Source organism: Leucopleurus acutus (genome assembly GCF_964270905.1).
Source record: "Leucopleurus acutus genome assembly, chromosome: X".
In the NCBI taxonomy this organism is placed as follows: domain Eukaryota; kingdom Metazoa; phylum Chordata; class Mammalia; order Artiodactyla; family Delphinidae; genus Leucopleurus; species Leucopleurus acutus.
Genome location: NC_139148.1, coordinates 23,218,470 through 23,239,726, shown reverse-complemented (window position 1 = coordinate 23,239,726; position 21,257 = coordinate 23,218,470). Strand labels below are relative to the sequence as shown.

The 21,257-nt window shown below is 36.2% G+C and overlaps 1 pseudogene across 1 annotated transcript; it reads left to right on the top strand.

Annotated features, from left to right (window-relative positions):
- Positions 1-4,127: 4,127 nt before the first annotated feature.
- LOC309977824 (protein tyrosine phosphatase type IVA 1-like) lies at positions 4,128-5,042 on the top strand (annotated as a pseudogene). The gene has a single exon. The product of its transcript is annotated as a protein tyrosine phosphatase type IVA 1-like (transcript).
- The last annotated feature ends 16,215 nt before the right edge of the window (positions 5,043-21,257 follow it).

The window sequence follows — 21,257 nt, the reverse complement described above, 5'->3', positions numbered from 1 at the left end:
CTTTATTTTTTGACCCATGTACATATGCTTGTATTGGAGGGAAGTATATATTATTTTATTAATAACTCTAAGTAATATGTAATGCTTTTTAAAGTCATATTGTAATGGTCTAAATGTATATGCCTGGACCTAAGATACTCCTAGCATGTGTCCCTAGGAAAGGTTTGAACTAACTCTAGTCTCATTAAATTCAAATGAATGCCAGGCATTATAATTGTTTTTGCCTCTCAAAGAATGAGCAGATTTTATTGTGTGGGTATTAATAGTGGTCCTGCTCTAGAAATTCATTCTTTTTGCATTCTTCATTGCATGGATGCATATTCCATCCCAGCATTAATGCAACAATCAGGTTAACAGACCATGTATTGTGCTGTTGTGCTTAACTATAGTGGCAGGAATGGAATCCATTTATACCACAAACCTAGAGAACTTTAAATCCTGTTGTTTTAACAGAGGGTGCTATTTGGCAATGAGTTTGCCCTTCCTGCTTCCCTTCAACTACCCTTAAGGGTTTAGGAAAAAAGGGGAAAAGGGAATTTCTCCAAATCTTTCTGAATGCTCTTTCTGTCCTTTCTCTTTCCCTATTCCCCCCTGATTATTTTGCTCACACACACACACACACACACACACACACGCCACTTTCTTCTCTCCTACTTTATTGAAATTCCTTCCTCATTAAAAAATGACCTAGTAGGCTTCCCTGGTGGCGCAGTGGTTGAGAGTCCGCCTGCCGATGCAGGGGACACGGGTTCGTGCCCCGGTCCGGGAAGATCCCACATGCCGCGGAGCGGCTGGGCCATGGCTCAGTGAGCCATGGCTGCTGAGCCTGCGCGTCCGGAGCCTGTGCTCCGCAACGGGAGAGGCCACAACAGTGAGAGGCCCGCGTACCGAAAAAAAAAAAAAAAAAACAACTAGTAAAATGACAAGAAAATGAAGTATCAAAAAAGCACTTTAGGGTTTTGTATTATTTTTTAAAAATTATATCTAAGGTGGTCTAAATGATTAAATCAACACCTTTTAAACTTTCTTGTCATTGTTCCTCTTTCCATACAACTGTTTATTTTTATTTCAGCTTTGAAAGTTTCTGGCCACACAAGGCATTTGTTATAGATAAACTCTCTAAATGGTAAGTTTAAAGAGAGGAATTGAGAATAAAAATTTTAGGTCACATCTAATGAATACTGTTTACTTAGTAACATGTTTTACAAGTACAAAAAGCCTTGATGATAAATTAGGTTAGGACTTAATAATTTATGTGAAAAATTACCATTTTCTGATGTCTAAAATATCTAGCAATTTATAAAATATTCTAGATACGTAGCAGAATGGAAAATGACTATTAATTCAGCCTCATGATTTTCTTAACTCTATTTGGTAAGACAGTATAACCTTTTATTTCTTTTGAACCAAAACTAAAATAAAATATCAAAATAACTCAAAAGTTCAAAAATATAATTTCTCTTGGGTTTATAGTTATCTTTGCCAAGTATACTATATCTTATAATATTTCTCATATTTAATATATCTTAGATAAATAATCCAATTTTCCCTCTTTAAGAACTCCTTGAACAGGTGTTAGAATTTTTTTAAGAGTAATTGATCTTTTTATTCAGCATTAAGTGAGTTGTCTGATGAAACTTTATATATAGTACGTTATATTTTATTTCAGAAGTCTTCCGGATTTCTTTTCTTTTCCTGAGGCATCAAAGAGCAGTTATTAAGGTAATTATTTTTCCCATTTTTTCCTGGTTATATTTCAATCCAACTTGCATGATGTTTCATTCTTTACTAATCTTACCTCGCGGTTCCATTGATTGCTGCCAATTTTTTTTTGGTGGGCATTTTACCCTCATAAAAATGTACGTAGTATACAGCTATTGTAGAGACATACCGTGGTTAAAATGGTGAAAGATCAATGTATGGATGAGCAAAAATGTCACTGAGTCTGAGAGGTCTTGTTCTAGCATCCTGCTTCATATGCCAGGCAGATTTATTCACACCCTCTCCTGAACTCAGTTTGTTCTTATTATAGTATAAAGTCTTTAATTTTTTTAAAGTTAGTTTATATATGTGTATTTCTCCTGTAGATAACAAGCTTCTTATGGACTAGGTCTAGATTTTACCAGTATTTAGGAGAGCCTTAATAAATGTGTATTGAATTAATGCCGAAATACCTCCTGGTCTTCCTTAATACATATCCATTAATGACACATTTTAATTTTTTATGTTATAAATATATTATTTATAAATATATTATTTATGTTACAAATATATTATTTTCAAATGCATATATTTCCTCTCCTTTCATGGAGTTTTAGTCAGGAGTTGGGGAGATGCATGCGCTGTGACGGCGGACATATTTTAGACAATATATTACCAAAATGTGAATCTTGAAAATAAGATTTTTTTTTTCTAGATTTTTACTTTAAATGTATGGAAAGGGAAAAGGAATATGTTTATAGAGAAGATAAAAGTAAATATGACAAATGGCTTCTTAGGTAGTCTACTTTTCATTATTACTAATCTGGATATGTCCTCTCAGAGAAGGAAATATGTAGTATATGTTTGCAGATGCAGAATTCATTTATGATACACAGTGTGATGAAAGTAATGTATGTTTGTGTGTCCGTATGTATATATATGTATATGTGCATATAGCTGTACCTAGGCATATAAGTCATGCAACTTTCCAGTGACCCAGTGAGTTACAGAAGTTAATCATAGTGGGGTATGGCAAGTATAGTGTGGTTTTGAATTACACACTCCCCATTTCCTCACTGTGTGCTTGAATAAAGAATATGACTACAGCCATATAGACATACTTTATTTTTCATATCCACCCAGAGAAGATGAGTATGATACGTTATCATTTTACACATGCACACATCGTATACTCCCTTTCTACAATCTCTTTTTCTACAGTAATTTCCTCCTCACCACCGGTGACTTAGATAGTGAAAAGAGTCACTTTGGGCCTTTGAATGTTTTGGAAAATACAATGGTCATTTGCATCCTTTTGTCTCAGCCCCCACTGCAGGTTACAGGGAGGCAGAGTGGTTCTTAGTCCACAATCCCTTTCCCAGTCTCACTTTAACTTCCTCCTCACCTTGGACAGAAGTAAAGACCTTATGAATTTGAAGACCATTGAGATCAGAGAGGTTTAGATCCCCCTTAGACTAGTTGACTTACTTTCATTCTTTAATTTTTTCTTTCTTTTTAATACTTTTTAAGTCTTAGAAAGCAGATCATGCTGGTATGTGGGGAAATTGATTTGAAATGACTGTAGAGGCTGGATATCAAACACATCCGTTTTGTAGTAAATGGGAGGGAAAATCTGTGAATGATTTCTGAGTCAGCCTGGAGCACAGTGCCACCTAACAGCTGCGCCAAAGAAATAATCAGTATCACAACCAATTATTCTCCTGTTAAATGATGTTAAGTTGGCATGTTAATTCAGGGCCACCTCTAATATCACCTTTTGTTTGTTGTTTGTGTAAAGAAAGGGAGCTGACATTTAATGGTCGTCTAATATGAAATATGATCTGTGCATTAGAAGTGTTGCGTGGGAGGATCTGTAGACTAATTTATGAAACACTGCCATAGAAGTAAATAGCTTTCGCACATGGGTGTTTGCTTCCCCTTTATGATGCTCCAGCCTTTGCTTTACCCCTGCCCGGTTCCTCCTTGTCTGCACTTGGCCGGGATTCCCTGTCGGCTGGTGTCTGTATTCTCCCTTGGTCCTTCCGGCAGAGAAACAAGGGCGGACTGGCGATACAGGCCACCTAAGGCAAATTTTGGACCCTGGTGGCAGTAGATCCTGTCAGTGATGTGCTTTTCCCAGAGCTGTGCACGGAGCATTGTCATTTCTGCCTGGGGACCAGCTGTCTGACTAGGCCACATTCGTCAATGAGTGAACATATCTCTCGGTTCTCCAGTGTTCTTGGTCACACATATATGGACTGTCCAAGAGGCAGTAGGAATTACTGACAGGCCCAGTCCAACCTCTGTGCAGACCAGTGAATTCTAGAAGGTTGTTACTACCTGAGAGGTTCCCATAAAAATGAATAACCTGGACATTGAAGAGCAGAACTGAATAGGAGACCATTTTGCAAGAGTTCTGACCTGAATGGGGCAAAGCTGAGTGCCCTGATTTTCAGTATTACTGTACTGAAACATTGATACTTTTTGTTTTGTTTGAAGGTTGATTTCATTTCCTATTACTCCTAACTTCATATTCAACTCACTGAAAATTTAGACTGAAGTATTTGGAAGTAGCCTCCAGTTCTTTTACATCTTTTCTGTATTTTTTTAATTTTAATTACTCCCACATGACTGGGGTGAACTGCCCTGGTCCTGTAGAGATTGCAAACAGGAATATGAGATTTCTTTTTGTTTTTTTAAGTTTTTTTTGATGTGGACCATTTTTAAAGTCTTTATTGAGTTTGTTACAATATTGCTTCTGTTTTATGTTTTGGTTTTTTGGCCGAGAGGCATGTGGGATCTTAACTCCCTGACCAGGGGTCAAACCCACATCCCCTGCCCTGGAAGGTGAAGTCTTAACCACGGACCGCCAGGGACATCCCAATATGAGATTTCTGATGGCGCACAGCCCAAGCAATGCCTCCTTAAGCAAATTCTTACAGGAACTTAAGAAAAACAGAGTTACCACCACAGTAAGAGTGTGTGAAGCTGCATGTAACACTGCCATTTTGGAGAATGAAGGTATCCAGGGTCTGGACTGGCCTTTTGATGATGGTGTGCTACCATCCAGTCAGATCGTTGATAAGTGGTTAAAACTTGTAAAAAAGAAATTTCTGATCCTAGTTGTTGTATTGTGGTCCACTGTGCTGCAGGTCTTGGGAGAGCTTTAATTGAAGGGGGCTTTAATTGAAGGGGGAATGAAGTATGAAGATGCAGTGCAATGCATAAGACAAAAGCAATGTGGAGCTTTTAACAGCAAGCAACTTTTGTATTTGGAAAAGTATCTTCCTACGATGTGCTTGCGCTTCAGAAACACCAGATACAGTTGTTTCAACCAGTGAAAGAGCGCCGCCTGATGCTATGGCCTTGGAAAAGAAACTTGAGATGGAACCTCATATATGTCAGCCGTTATGGAGACTTGGTAAATACTAAGTCCAATGAAGCTTGCATAGGAACATTGAAAGGCAGTTGTAGCAGGCCACAGGCTTACCAGAATTAGAGACTTCTCTCTTTCCTGTTATTTTGACACTTAGTAAAAGACTCTAGCTCTCCAATATCTAAAATGTGTGTTTCTATTTGTATCAATTGTATCTTATCAATATACAAGAAATTTAGAGTAGTGAGGTGCCAAAATACCCAGCACGATACTTGTATACTTTTAGTGTCATGTAGTCCTTCGGAGGTTTATTCCTTAAGTCATTTCAAACATTGAAGGTAGGGCCTATGTGAACACCTGCTCACGTGATATCTTCCGTATGCAAACTGATATATAGTAGGGTTTGTACAACCATTAATTTTGCTGGATTTGTGCAAAGTCTTAGGTAATTTTGAATTTGTTTCTATAAACTCAATGTTTGTGCTGTTATAAAAGCTTCCATTTTGAAAAATCAAACACACACAAAACTCTTGTTGATAGTTCAGTCTATGTTGCACAGAAGCACATAGTTTCCAGACAAATAAGAATTATAGCCAATTTGAAGTTTGCGGTTTGGGGTGCAACGTAACAGAGAGGGCCTGAGAAAAGAATGGGCAGGTTATTTCCAGTAAAATTTTTCCAGATGTTTTTAAATTCAGTAAATATTTTTAAAAGGTTAAAATACTTTCTAATTGTAGCTGTAAGTCTGATAATATTCTGGAAACCCTGTAAAGTTTTGTTCCATACCTATTAGAAGTTATTTACCAACTATTATTCAAATTGGAAGTTGGTTAAAATTAATTAATTGTAGTCAGAAGAAGAGTAATAATTAAATTAGTATTACACATATTTTGTTTCAGATAAAGGTCAAAATGCATCATATTTTTATTTAAAGCAGTTCCAAATGATGTGGCTACAAACATTCGTAGGGCAATTAATGACATACCTTTCAAGGAATAAATACATGAGTTGTTTTTGTAAAATAAAAAAAAAAATCTCATTTTACTAGTTGAAATATTGGGCATTGAATACTTTCTAAACTCTAGGCCGAGAAAAATGCACTGGAACTCCAAGGGAGGGTAGGATACTCTAATGGCCTTCACAAGGTAACAATCTTATAAAGCATTAATACAACTTCTTGAAAACTGCAAGTGCGGTGATAGTTGGTAAGGATAAACAACTTCAGGAGCACAAAGGTGAAACTTAGCCATCGCTGCTCCTGGGAAAGAGCGGTCAGACAACTTTTACAGAAAAGGCCAATACCAAGGAGGGATGGTGCGGTAGATTGAATTACTGGTCTTATTCCCCACTCTCAATATAAGTATTCTTCCACCCTGTTGCCAGGGCCTTACGGTTGCTGAACTGCATTTCCCTGCTTTTTGAACTTGTATGTGGCCATGTATGTATCTTGCTTTGGCCAATGGAATGTTAGCGAGTGTGATGTAAGCAAGGGCTTGAAATATTTCATCACAGGTTGGCTTGGCCCTCGACACCTCTGCCATCTCCATGAGAAAAAATGCCCTAGCTATCCATTGCTCCTTTAGTTGGGGTCACAGAATGATACACATAGGGCAGACTTAAGCTTGATATATTACCTGTAGCTAAGTCCAGTTGAACTGCTAGGTACCAATTAAGCCAATCCTAGATCAGCCAAACCCTAAGCCACTGAAAAACCGAAATGTTTTATTATGCAGCATTATTGTGGCAATAGCTATCTAGTACAGTTAGCCTTTCAGCAGCTATTTTTTAAAAGTGTGACATGCAGAAGTAATAATTTATGGACCAGCTGAAAACTCTAAAATATTTGATTAATTAATTGAACGTCATTATTACTGTAATGTAATGTACATAGGACCTAGTATGCTTTAATACAAAGTTTGAATTTATTTGAATATCTTTGAAATTGTTTCCTAAAGGGTAAGGATCATTCTCAGTTTTCATTGTATGTAAACACTTCACACAGTGCCTGATACAGAGTAATCAACGTCATTGAAATAAATGAATTTAGACACTCTAAAGCAATCACCTATGATTGTTATAAACATAGTTGAACATAATCCAGTGTAAAATCCTAGATTGGAGAATTTCATATTTTGTGATCCATACTATGGTCAGCAAGTCTTTGTTTAGTTTTAATATTAGGACCAAAGCCAAAGATGGGAGCTTTACAAACTGTGGTGTCTAAAAACTGATGTATTGTTACTGAACCAGGTCCGTTTGCCCGAGGCACAGTAAGTCAAACGCTGAGATGCCGAGGTTTGTGGCCAAGAGTTTATTCACAAGGCAGCCAAGCAAGGAGATGGAAACCAAGCCTCAGATCTGCCTCCCGGAAGGGGAGGGTGTTGGAATATTTATGGGATAAGCAGGGTGATCTTCAGCGTGGGGAAAGGTGATTGGAGATAGGCGAAAAGGTGAGGAAATTGGTTTTCTGCGCAGGTGCATCTGGGTTACATGCTTCTGCAGATTCAAAGTGGGGTCTCTTAGCATGATCTGAGGGAGGAGTTTCTGGCCCTCTGACGTCAACAGGCCATCATCCCACACCTGCGCAAGCACAGTTTCAGGGTCGGTTTCCTACCTGCTTTAGCTGGCTTAAACTGGACAAGAGCTAACTTCAAGTTCCTGTAAAACAGCTGGGCTACCATGAAGCTGGGAAGGTATGTAATTAAAGAGAGGGGGAAAAAGAAAGGAAAATAAAATAACTAAAGCAAGCTTCTTCAGTGAAGGCAGGCTACAAGCAGGGTTTTTTTTTTTGCGGTACGCGGGCCTCTCACTGCCGCGGCCTCCTCCGTCGCGGAGCACAGGCCCCGGACGCGCAGGCCCAGCGGCCATGGCCCACGGGCCCAGCCGCCCCGCGGCTCGTGGGATCCTCCCGGACCGGGGCACGAACCCGCATCCCCTGCATCGGCAGGCGGACCCCCAACCACAAGCAGGGGTTTTTTTAACAAGCTGTTCCCTTAGCTGCTGTTCTATAAGACAAGCTCAAGAATTCCTGTTAGTCATCAGCTTCTGTTAACTCTACGGGGCATGTTTTCGGTATTTCTTTCCTTACTCAAATTTAGGATACACTGTGATATTTAACCTACCTACGTATAATTTAATAGAATTAAACACACTAGTTCCTCGTGAGAAATTTTGTTTTCCACGTCTTTTCCCTCCTTTTGTTACCGATTGAATTGGGTCCTGCTGCTCACTGCTTATAAAATCAAATGCATAAGCGTTGGTAGAGGGGAAAGTTGTCTTTAATCAGAATGCTGGCAATCTGGGGAGATGGTGGGCTCAGTGTCCCCAAAGAACCACTTCTGAAGAGTCTGCTCGGCCATAAAAATTTTCAAGGAACGGGGGGAAGTGATCTCGGTTAATCATTGAGATAGGAGGGTCAGAGTCATGTCATCCCCTACTGCATGCAGGCTCCTCGGGATCTTCCTCTAGATGTTATCTTGTTCACACAGTTGGTCACACAGTTTGTGGTGAGATTATGGAAGGGGAATCTAGGGAAGAGATCTGGTCATTGGTTAATTACTTATTCTTCATTCCTACTTCTTTTGGTCTACGGAAAGAACCGACACGTTAGGCAAGGTATTGTGTGATTAAAAGATTTGAAAGGTGTGCTCAGGTGGAGATGAGTAGAGCACGGGGGTGCCTGGTTAAAAGTTAGTTACCGATATAGCTTTGTTAAAATGACAAGGAAAGGGGCTTCCTGCTGAGGGCAGTTTCTTGCAAAGAACTGCTTACCCTTTCTTTACCTGAATCCAAAATCCAAAGTGACACCTTTTCCAGCTAATATATTATGAGTGACAAAACTCTGAAAAATGCTAACATATCTTTCTTTTTGATGGCAAATAAGCAAAGTAAAGCAGTAATACTTCCCAGTTGATTCTGATGGGGGTAAATTATAGACATATACATAACTGCTATTTTTGTCATCTGAGTTGACATCGACTACAAATTGACACCAACACAATGAAAAACTGGTCCAAAATGTGGGTCATAAGAGTTTATTGTATATAAATTCTTGCAATGATAGACCTAGCTGTCTTACTGAAAAATAAATCATAATCTCATTTAACAACACAAACTGTGAATAATTCATTTAAAAATAACGGATAGAATTTCAAATTTAATTTTGCTTTAAATATTATCCATACACTATAATTGGGCATTTTACACATTTTAAGATTTCTTTAATTCAGTTATTTTCTCTTTTCCTTAAATATCTTCGGTTCATGTAAGCACTAAAATTGTTTGGTCTTTCTCTGATATGCTAAATTCATGTTTCCTTCTGAATATAAAATACAGTATGCCACTTTCCAGAATTGTGTCAACCTGTATCATCTATATTATTCTTCCAAAATATTTCATTGAAAGGTTATATTTAAATCAAATTTCAAGGACACGTAATATGTCTTTCGGAATTACAAAAAAACCAAAAAATATACAAATAGCTAAAACTAGACACATCTCCATGTCCAGAAATATATAATCATATGAAAAAACCGTATTTTTTCCACATATTTGGCTCAGTGTTTGTGTGTATTAGTTTGAGTTTGAGCTTGTGTTACTTAGGAAGTTGAAAGCGAGTACTTTTTTTTTTAATTATTCATGTATTTATTTATTTTTGGCTTTGTCGGGTCTTGGTTGCTGTGCGCGGGCTCCCTCCAGCTGTGGTGAGAGGGGGCCACTCCTCGTTGCAGTGAGTGTGCTTTTCATTGCGGTGGCTTCTCTTGATGTGGAGCACAGGCTCTAGACGCATGGGCTTCAGTAGTTGTGGCACGTGGGCTCCGTAGTTGTGGCTCATGGGCTCTAGACTGCAGGCTCACCAGTTGTGGCGCATGGGCTTAGTAGCTCCGCAGCATGTGGGATCTTCCTGGACCAGAGCTCGAACCCGTGTCCCCTACATCAGCAGGCGGATTCTTAACCACTTCGCCACCAGGGAAGTCCCGAAAGCAAGTACTTTCAAACTACTTTTCATTAAAGTGTTTTCTCTTTTGGTAGATCTATCAAAATTGTAACTTTGCTCCAATCAGAGGCTACTTTGTAAGACACAAAGATGTAACAGTGGTTTAAATGTTGAATCTATGATGATAAATCTGTTATTTGAAGAATTACAAATGTATTTTAAGTTTTGAAAAATTTTATGAACCTCCCTTTTCTCCATGCTATCTAACCCTCCAAATAGAATCACAGTTATAGAGCATATACTTATTTAGATCTATAATAAAAATACTCTCTAATTTAAAATATTTCCTTTTACTTCTTTACAACAGTAGTACCCATGTAACTATAGAAGTGTATCACATGAGCTTTGCTATTAAGAATACAAAAAGAAAGATGATGGATCTTGGAGTTATGTATTCTTTTTCTGAAATGTTAGTATTTTAGAAAATAATTATATTGAATTAAAATAAAAATCAAATTTAATCTCTTCAATTTTATCTTCAGAAATTTGTATACTCTTCTGATTGAGTCATTAGCTATTATTTTATCTTGATACAACTCTATTATGTTTAAGATTATTTGCAAATATCAGAAACTTTGAAGCAGATAATTCTCTCTGTCTCCCTCTCTCTCTCTTTCTCTCTCTGTCTCTTCTCTCTCTCTCTCTCTCTCTCTCTCTCTCACACACACACACACACACACACACACACACACACAAATTCTTCATTCCCTTAAAACATTTTTGCCAAGTCATAACATCACGGTGGTCTATATTTAGACAGATAGACAGTTTTATTCCAGTGCTTTATATGTATATAATGTGCTGTAACACAAAGACAAATTCAATTTTTGTTTTGTTCTTTAGCTACACAAGGAATGCCTGTTTATAGTACATGAGCTGAAGAGCTTGAACATGCCTCACCTTGAGGAACATAAGCTGTCCTACTACTTCTTTGGCAAATTTAAATGCTGCGATCAAAACCAGCAATTATCTTTCTTTATTAACAACTATAAAGAGCCTATTTGCTTCCATGTTAGTGCTTACTAAATTGATCTTGGTTTTATTGAGTGCCAAATATGAATATGTTAGTGCCTCTCCATATTAGTATAGTATACAATTGCAGTTCTTCAGGAAAAATTAAATGAAATTTTGGTAGAACTATCAGTTTATAGACACTAAGTCATATGGAAAATTAACAAATTTACTGGTATCTTTTACAGCTTGCTTTATTGAAAACATGGTCACAATGATTAAATGAGCAAAGATAATGGTTGTACGGTGCAATATCAATTGCCTGTTATTGCACCTACCAAATACTTAAACAGAAGGAAAACATGTAAGCACCATCACTGTGAAACTAATACTTTATAGTCTGAGTTTTGCATAAATTGAGATGGACCTGTCTATAAAAGACGAGTCAGTCTCTCTATATCTGTAGTGAATGCTTACTTGCCTTTTGGGTTAAGCATCACAAAGTACTTACTAATCAAAGCGCAAATTAATGTAGAGCCCTGAGAAGCCATCGTATTAAATTCAATTTAATGAAGTTGATGCATATCTCTCCTTTTGGGCTCTCAGGGTTTTTTTCCAGGATTATTTTTTTCTGATAGCTTTATAGAAATATAATTCACACGTCAAACAACTCACCCATTTAATATGTACAATTCAGTGGTTTTTAAGTATAATCACAGCATTGTACAACCATCACAATACATTTTAGAACATTTTCATCACCTCAGAAGGAAAGCCCGTACTATTTAGCTATCACCTGTTAGTCCCCTAACCCTAAGCAATCACCATTCTACTTCTACCTCTATTTGCCTATTTTGGATTTTTCATGTAAATGGAAATATATAGTGTAGTATATTTTGCAACTGGATTTTTTCACTTAGCCAAAATGTTTTCAGAGTTTATCCATGTTGTGGGATGTATCAGTACTTCATTCCTTTTTATAGCCAAATACTATTCCATTGTTTGAATATACCACTTTTTCTTTGCTTATTCATCAGTTGACAAATACTGGGTTTCTAGCTTTCGGCTATTATGAAGAATGATGCTATGAACAATAATGTGCAAGTTTTTGTGTGGACATATATTTTCATTTGTTTTCATTCGAAAGTTAGGAGTTGAAATTGCTGGGTCAAATGGTAACTGTTTAACTTTTGGAGGAACTGCCAGACTGTTTTCCAAAGTGACTGCACCATTTTGCGTTACCATGAGCAGTGAATGAGGATTTCAGTTTCTCCTGTATCCTCACCAATCCTTGTTATTATCTGACTTTTTGATTATCATCCTACTGGATGTGAAGTATCTCATTGGTGTTTTGATTTGCATTTTCTGAGGACTAATGATATTGAGCATCTTTCCATATGTTTACTGGCCATTTGTATATTTTCTTTGGAGAAGTGTCTATTCACATTCTTGCCCATTTTTGATTTGGGTTGTTTGACTCTTCATTATTGAGTCTTAAGAATTTTTAAAAATTTTACTTATACTTTATTTTTTGAGTGAGAAATCATATCTTTATTTTCATTATTTCCAGCCTTATTGAGGTATGATTGACAAATAAAAATTGTGCATATTTAGATTGTATATTATTTTTTAAAGTGTACAAAGTGTTGACTTAGTATACATATATATTGTGAAGTGATTACCAAAATCAAGTTAATTAACACATTCATCACCTCACAGTTATCTTTTTCTGTTTTGTTTTGCCGTGAGAACACAGGATTTACTCTTTTAGCAAGTTTTAACTATACAATACGGTATTATTAACTATAATCACCATGCTGTACATTAGATCCCGAGCACATATTCACCTTATTACCTGGAAGTTTGTGCCAACTTTGCCAACATACACCTCCGCATTCCCCCACCCCCAGCCCTTAACAACCACCATTCTACTCTCTGCTCCTATTAGTTTGAGTTTTTTAGATTCCACATATAAGTGAGATCATACAGTATTTGTCTTTCTGTGTCTGGCTTATTTCACTTAGCATAAGGTCCTCTAGTGCGATATTGTGATTTCTAATAAGAAATATATATTTGACCTTCATCCTCTTTTCTGGTACAGAGCTTCTAAAACGCTTCGAGTTTCCCTAAGTGAAGAGAACAGTAGAGGTGTCTTTTGTTGTGTTGACATCAGAGGTGACTATTGGAAAGCGCCTAAAGATAGGGGCTGGTTGCCAGGGAAGCCAACCTTGTGATTAGAGGGTTGGCACTTCCAGTCCCACCTCCAGGCCTAGGGGGAGGGGAGAGGAGAAAGGATGGAGATTGAATTCAATTGCCAATGGTCAGTAATTGGATCAATCATGCCTATGTAATGAAGCCTTCATAAAAACCCCCAAAGGGACAGGGTTTGGAGAGCTGCGTGGAAATTAGGGGAGAATGGCAGGCTGGGAGAGAGCATGGAAGATCAGAGCCATTCCCACATACCTTGTCTTATGCATCTCTTCTGTATGGCTGTTCCTGAGTTATATCCTTTTATAATATACTGGTGATCTAGCAAGTAAAATGTTTCCTGAGTTCTGTGGGTAGCTCTAGCAAATTAATCAAACCTAAGGAAGAAGGGGGTCCTGGGACCCTCTGATTTATAGCCAGTCTGTCAGAAGTACAGGTAACAACCTGGGCTTGCCACTGAAATGTATGCCCAGAAATGTATGTGGGTGGGTGGTGCAGTCTTGTAGGATTAAGCCCTTTATATGTGGAATCTGATGCTATCTCCATGTAGAGAGCGTGAATTGCATTGGTGTGGGGAAGCCTACCAGAACATAGTTGAAATTGGTTCCAGAAATCCAAAAGATGTAGGTTTATCCATGTTGTCACAAATGGCAGCTTATATTTTAGGTACAAATCCCTTATCCAATATGATATCCAAATATCTTCTTCCATTCTGTAGTTTGTTTTTTCATGCTCCTTATAATGTCCTTTGATGTTTTAAATTTTTATGAGGTCTAATTTATCTATTTTTTTTGTTTGGATTATTCTGCTTTTATCATATTTAAAAATCCATTGCCAAACCCAAGGTTACAAAGATTTACCCAAATGTTTTCTTCTTTGAGTGTTATAGTTTTGACTTTTACATATATGTCACTGATTTATTTTGAATTAAGTTTTGTACGTTCTTTGAGGTAAGGGTGTAACTTGCTAGCCAGTTTTCCCAGCAACATTTGTTGAAAAGGCTGTGCTTTCCCCATTGAGTGATCTTGACATCTTTATTGGAAAATATAGTTATTTTTAGTAAACAAATTTTACTTATGTTAACATATGTTTATTGTTTATATTTTTATTAAGTAAATATATAATTTCTCAGTTTTAATTTTTATATCAATAATAATAGAGAAAACCCATATAAACAAAATACCTCATAGATATTTTGTAATTTTGAGTTTAAAGAGATGTTGAGAACACAGTGGTTAAGAACTGCTGGTTTGGATTATAGCAGAGACAGCAGAGTTCTAGAACCAGCAGCTGTAGCAGTGGTTTTCAGATTATGGCAGAAGCAATGTGATTTGAGAACTGACAGACATCTGGAGTTACAGATTTCTTAGTTGACAGGCAGCTTCCTAATTCTGGTTGTCTGATCTTGACAGGTTCAGAAGCCTCCTTGATGGTCCATTTCTGTTCATGGATTTGAGGTTCAACTATTTTACATTTTTCAGCCTGGCCAATTATTCAGTAATATATTTAATACTGTGTAAGTAATCTGTTTAAAAATAGAGTGGATTCTATTCTCTGGCAAAGAACTAGAAACCACATAAAAGTAACAGAGCAGATTTTAAAATGAACCAAATAAAAATCGTAAAATCAAACAAAACTGGAAGAACCTTGGAGAGACAAAACCAAAAACAAACAGAGAGGGGGTAAGGTAAGGGTAAGATAAATAGAATACACTAAGAACTTCTAACATTAGTTTAATTGGAGTTCCAGAAGTATAAAAATAATATTAGACTGAAAGAAATATTTGAAGAGAGAATGGCAGACAATATTAAAAATTGATAAGAAATTCCTACAAAGTCCGAGTAGGATAGATACATAGAAAGGAGCATTGATTAGCAGAAAATGTGTATTTTAACAGAATCAATGGAGACTTGAAGGCAATGGAATGATACAGTCAAAATCCCCCATATTCTTGACAATACAATGGCCATACGTGTGTGTGTGTGTGTGTGTGTGTGTGTGTGTGTGTATGAAAAATTTAAGCATTCAGTTAGGTGTTTGGGTGTTTAGAAATATCCCACTATGATTTCGATTTGTATTTTCCCAAAGAATAATGATGTTTAGAAACTTTATACACTTATTGACTTTTGGGGCCTCTTTGTGAAGGGACTTTTCCAGTCTTTTGTCCATTTTTTAAATTAGGTTTTCTTTCATTTACTTGTTGATTTGAGAAAGAATCGCAGAACACACAATCTTTTCAAGCATGCATTGAAAACTTATAAAAGGTGGCCATATATTGGATTATGAAGCCAATCTCAAGGAAATGAAAACATAGGTTTTGTGGAGTTTTTTTGTTTTGTTTTGTTTTGTTTTGTTTAAAGAAAATGTTGGGGTAGGAGTTTAGTAATTTATTTATTTATTTTTGCTGTGTTGGGTCTTCGTTTCTGTGCGAGGGCTTTCTCTAGTTGTGGCAAGCGGGGGCCACACTTCATCGCCGTGTGCGGGCCTCTCACTATCGTGGCCTCTCTTGTTGCAGAGCACAGGCTCCAGACACGCAGGCTCAGTAGTTGTGGCTCACGGGCCTAGTTGCTCCCTGGCATGTGGGATCCTTCCAGACCAGGGCTTGAACCTGTGTCCCCTGCATTAGCAGGCAGATTCTCAACCACTGCGTCACCAGGGAAGCCCTTGTGTTTTTTTTTAAACAGTATATAACTGTCTTAGAAATCAATATAGACAAGTAAGTAATCCCCACTATGTTTGAAATAAATTCAATTTAAAATTACCCGTAGGTCAAAACCAAAATTACAATGGATATTAGATAGCATTTCAATGACAATGAATTATACTGATAATGAAATTATAATGAAAATACAACATTGCCAAGAACACTAAACCCAAAAATAGAAGAAAGGAAGTAATATACAACCGTAGATAATCAATTAAATGAAAATTGGTTGACTATCTCAGAGAGCTCATCAGAAAAGTGAAGAAATAAAACAGCATAGCTATAAAACATAAAGATGGGAGCATCTTTATAAATTCAGTAGACATCAAAAGAGATAATGGAATGATACTATGAACAACTCTGTCTTAGTCCATTTGGGCTGCTGTAACAATACCATAGACTGAGTAGCTTATAAAGGTCAGGAATTTATTTCTTCCAGTTCTGGAGACTGGGAAGTCTGAGGTCATGGTGCTGGGAGATTCAGTCTGGTGAGGTCTTGCTTCCTGATTAATAAATGACTATCTTTTTGCTCTGTCCTCACATGGTGGAAGGGGGACAGGGGTGAGGGAGCTCTCTGGCTGCTTCTTATGTGGGCACTAATCCCATTTATGAGGACTTCTTCCTCATGACCTAATCTTTCAAGGGCCCCACTTCCTAATATTATCACATTGGAGGCCAGGTTTCAAAATATGAATCTGGGGGAGACAAACTCTATACCAATAAACTGGAAAATTTAGAAGAAATTGGCAAATTATTTTAAAAAATCTAAACTGGCTGAATAGTTATATAACTATTAAATAAATTGAATCAATTTTTATTCTGTTAGTTTTCTTTTTCTTTTCTTTTTTTTTTTTTTTTTTTTGGTTTTGGGCTTTGGTTGGGCTTTTTGGTTTTGGGTTTTGGTTTTTTGGGCTCTCAGTTCCTAACCAGAGACTGAACCTGGGCTATGGCATTGAAAGCCTGGAATCCTAATCACTAGGCCACCAGGGAACTCCCGAATCAATTTTTAAAATGTTTTCACGAGAGAACTTTGATCCCAATTTGCTTCATTGGAGGATTATAACAAGCATTTGAGGAAAAAATAAAACCAATTTACACAAACCCTTCCAGGAAACAGAAATAGTTGGAACGGTCTCCACTATTGTGAGAAATAATACTTTTCTGTAAGCAGAGGACATTCTCTCTTCTCATTCGCCCAGCTCATCTTAAAGGGGCTGGGTTTAACCTCATTTTTCTTGAGGTATTGCTTCACTGTCAACCTTTTCTACAGCATGGCTTTGACCTCCATTACCTTGTAACAGCCCTCAGAGAGATATATTTTGGCTACTAAAGAAATGAGAAAATGTGAGACTCTGTTTATGCTCTTTCTTATCCCTTATTCATTCCAGCCTTATTATTTTTTAAACTTGGATTTGCTATTGAAGACTTTTATGCTACAGCCCTAAAAATTGTACACCCATTTTGTAGTGCCAGGGAAATACAAATATATTGAAATATTAACTTTGATTTACTTTCCATTCCCTAGTCAAATTCAGTCAATAAAATACTGAGCCCATTAATAATTGGAACAATTCCCTAAGTCATTTTGCTTTGGATATTCTTACAGAAGAGCTAGGAAAAATAAAATAACCTAATAATTAAGAAATATATCACCAGGATTCCTATTCTAAGAGTTGGTGGAATTGTTTTGTCCTGTTCTTACTCCATTGCAGTTTAAGGAGTAAAATTTAATAATCAATGTAAAAATGGTTTTCACAGTTATCTAAGGAAATAGTTATAGCTAATAAGGGACTAACATGAAAAGAATTGGCTGCTATTTGCCAGTATAACCAATGATAAAAATAATGAGCTCTTCAAGTACCTGCTAGTATTAACCCCACAGGTTCTGGCAATGAAATCTTTATAATGATGAGCAGTCATTGTTAATGAAAACGAAGATTATACAGTTGCTTCAGCAAGGGAACTATTTATGTAATAGAAAGCTTAACTTTAATCTAATCAATGAACACCAGGGGTGGGGTTGGGGTAAGGGGATAGAGGCTGGTTTATAAAAGTAATTTATGTGATTTCTCAGGTTCCAGGTAGTGTTCTGGAGTTTTGGGCTGTGTAGCCCTCTATGGATGAAAACAAAAAAACTAATAAGGAATAGGAAACTATCTCTATTTCTGTTAAAATTAGCCCATGACAATAGTATACAAATATATACTTTTAAAATTACACATGATTAATTAGTTTGGTTTAATTTTGGAATCATGTCATAATTAGAAGACTGGAATCCCTTTCAGAAGCCTCCATACAGAGTTATTCTAGTATGTGAAAGAGTGTGAAATTAGGAAACCATGATATTTCAGTGGATGTCCACAATAGACAGTGTGAAGCAGTTCTTTCTCTAAGGACTTGGATAAATGATATTGAATCCGTCGCAAATTCAATCATTTGTGATTTAATTATCCAGCTTTATTTTTGTTAATGTGTTATATGGGCACCTGTTCTTCAGGATTAAGTTTCAACTGTAACTTATTTCGAAATAATAGTTTTGACATATTGTGTCAGGACACCAGAGAGTTTTCCTTTATTCTCAGTTTTAGATTCTGGTATAGATTAGTGTAAGCCAATTTTATAGAGGGGAAATCATATATAGAATCAAACTGCAGTACAATTATTATTTATGTGTTTCCAGTCATTCTATATGTTACATGTCTTTACTGAGCTGTATCGTTACATAGCTGATGACTTTACAAGATTTTTAAGGTTCTTTTGAACTGTATTGAGTATACCCAGAGTGACAAAGACTCAAATTAAGAATCGTAATATGCTTAATTTAAAATTAAGAATCCATTTTATTGCTAGAGTCCTTGATCAGACAGAACTAATTGAAATTTCAGAACGAGAAGGTAAATTTAAGGTTGAAATCCATAAAAAGTTACTGTAACATAGTAGATACTTAATAAATTTGTATTGTGTGAGCCAGTTGCACAAAGTAAAACACATTGGTTATGCCTGAAAAAAGGATTTTTCATGTGCTAAATAATTACAGTAATTTATAGCTGCTAAATATCTATCCATAAATATGTATAACTTAATTAATATTTAAAATTGAAATTTTATAAACAGTTAAGAATTCATGTCCTATTTTCACATTAAAATATCCTTCTTTGAAATATTACAAATCCTTTTATACTTTCCCTAAGTAATTGGTTATAAAAGAGATTTAAAATGTAAATCTCAACAACTTGACATTCAAGACCATATAAGAACACACACCATGACCTCAGACTGAAAAGTTCATAAGGATTTTGAAGAATGAAATATATCACCTAAAGTATAATTTGCAGAAGGTATAATGTATTAAAGCTGGAAGGTTGCTCGTCTAAGCATTCATTCCAGGCTGAATAGTGGGCTGGCAGTGTGTCAGCTTCTGGCAATTCAAGTGAGCCTTCAATCCTCTTACAAGCTCACTTATGGATCTCAGCTCTGGGATATATCCAATTCATAAAGTAGAATAGGTAAAAATAACCTATTATGTCACTGAGCCTGATCCTGCAACCTGCTCAGGAAAACAATCCCAAAAATCTTTGTATGAACCTCAATAAGCATATCTTATACCATCCTACTGGGTGAGAATTTCACTCCTATTCCTCCAGGATGCTTCTATACATTTCCTATTTGCAAGAAATGGGCTTTGGTTAGTATCAAGCTTAGATTTATGAAGCGTCTTCTATTATAAAATCCAATCCCATATAGCTTCTTCCATTTTTGATCCATATTGATTACTTATGAATGAGAATTTCTGGTAAAGCCTTTGATTTACCACTTCATAAGTGAAATTGTGGTTATAGCGGGAGGTGGGAGTTCTTCTAAAGATAATAATGCATATTAAACAAATATTTCTTTTGTTCTAGATATTCTTCTAGAGACTGATTTTAGTACTCTTTCAACCAAAAACATTTTATTTGAAATACATTATGTGCCAGGCATTCTTACATTCTTGTAGGGTTAGAAATTATAATGATGAGTAAGATAAGTTCAACTACTGCCCTAACAGAGAAAAGGTTTTGTGGCAGTAGAGAAAAAATTTTAAAAAAATCAACATTTGAGAAATGCTATGGCAGAGAAGTATGGATATTCCAGGAATACCTAACAAGGACACTCAACTTGATCTGGAGGGGACAGGAAAGTCTTTTCAGAGGAAAATGACATAGACACTGAACCTGAAATATCAGGAGGATAGTGTTCAAGGCAGAGAAAAATCACCTATTTGAAGAATAAGAAGAAAGAGAGACCGTGGTGCAATCAAATGTTTATACAATTTTTAATCACGTATAATGATAGGAGATTGAATTTATGAAAATGACAGGAAATTACGTTCTATTTATTTTTCATATTTATATACTGTCTGTATGATATACACTGTTTATCACCTAGTGGGGGATTGCTGTAGCCTACTGTATGCTATTTGCTAATAGACTAGAAAATATACTCTCATATCTGTATCGATAGAGAAAATAATGGTCAATTTAATGATACAAAAGATATGTAGCTATAGATATACACATACACACGTGTAGATATATTAATCAAGCTAAAAATCTCAAAGTTAACTAGAATTTTTTGCCCCTTTGGCCAAATTCTTCTTTAGTGAAATGCATGATTTTTCTTTTATGATCAAAATATATGGCTAAAGTCTTTCAATAAAAGTTATAATTAATATAAACTGATATTTTTTGTTGTATTTGCTCTCCAGAGATCATTAAGAAAACTTGGGAGACAGCTTAAAAGAAATCTTGGAGAACATATGTTCCAGAAGTTTATAAAATATGTGGGCATCATTTCTTACCTGTAATAAATATCCTAGCTAAGTCCTAAGCAGTGTGCAAGCAAATGGCTTTAACTGTCCCCTTCCCGCCGCCCCTTTTTAATTTTTTCAAGGGTATACTCATCCCTTCATTATATATGGTAACATTAAATGAAAAATATTAAAATGTGACTGAGGATTTTTCAGATGATAAAAGTTAGGTAGGTGTATCAAGGCAATGGAGTGTAAAATAGTATAGCTGAACAACATTCCATAATGCCTTTATCTAGTCAATAGTGTATGCAGTGTTTCTATAGAAACTATTATATCATGTGGCATTAGCAAGTTATATGATTTAAAAATATTTTTTAAAACAAACAGTGTATCTACCAATCAAAACCTTTTCAGAAGACTACAGTGATTTTAATAATAGGATGTTTTTCCATGCCTTTGCTTACTTGCTTATTTGTTGTGGCTAGAGATGGTTCCCCCAGCAGTCAGAGTTCTCATACCTCTTCTCTCAACA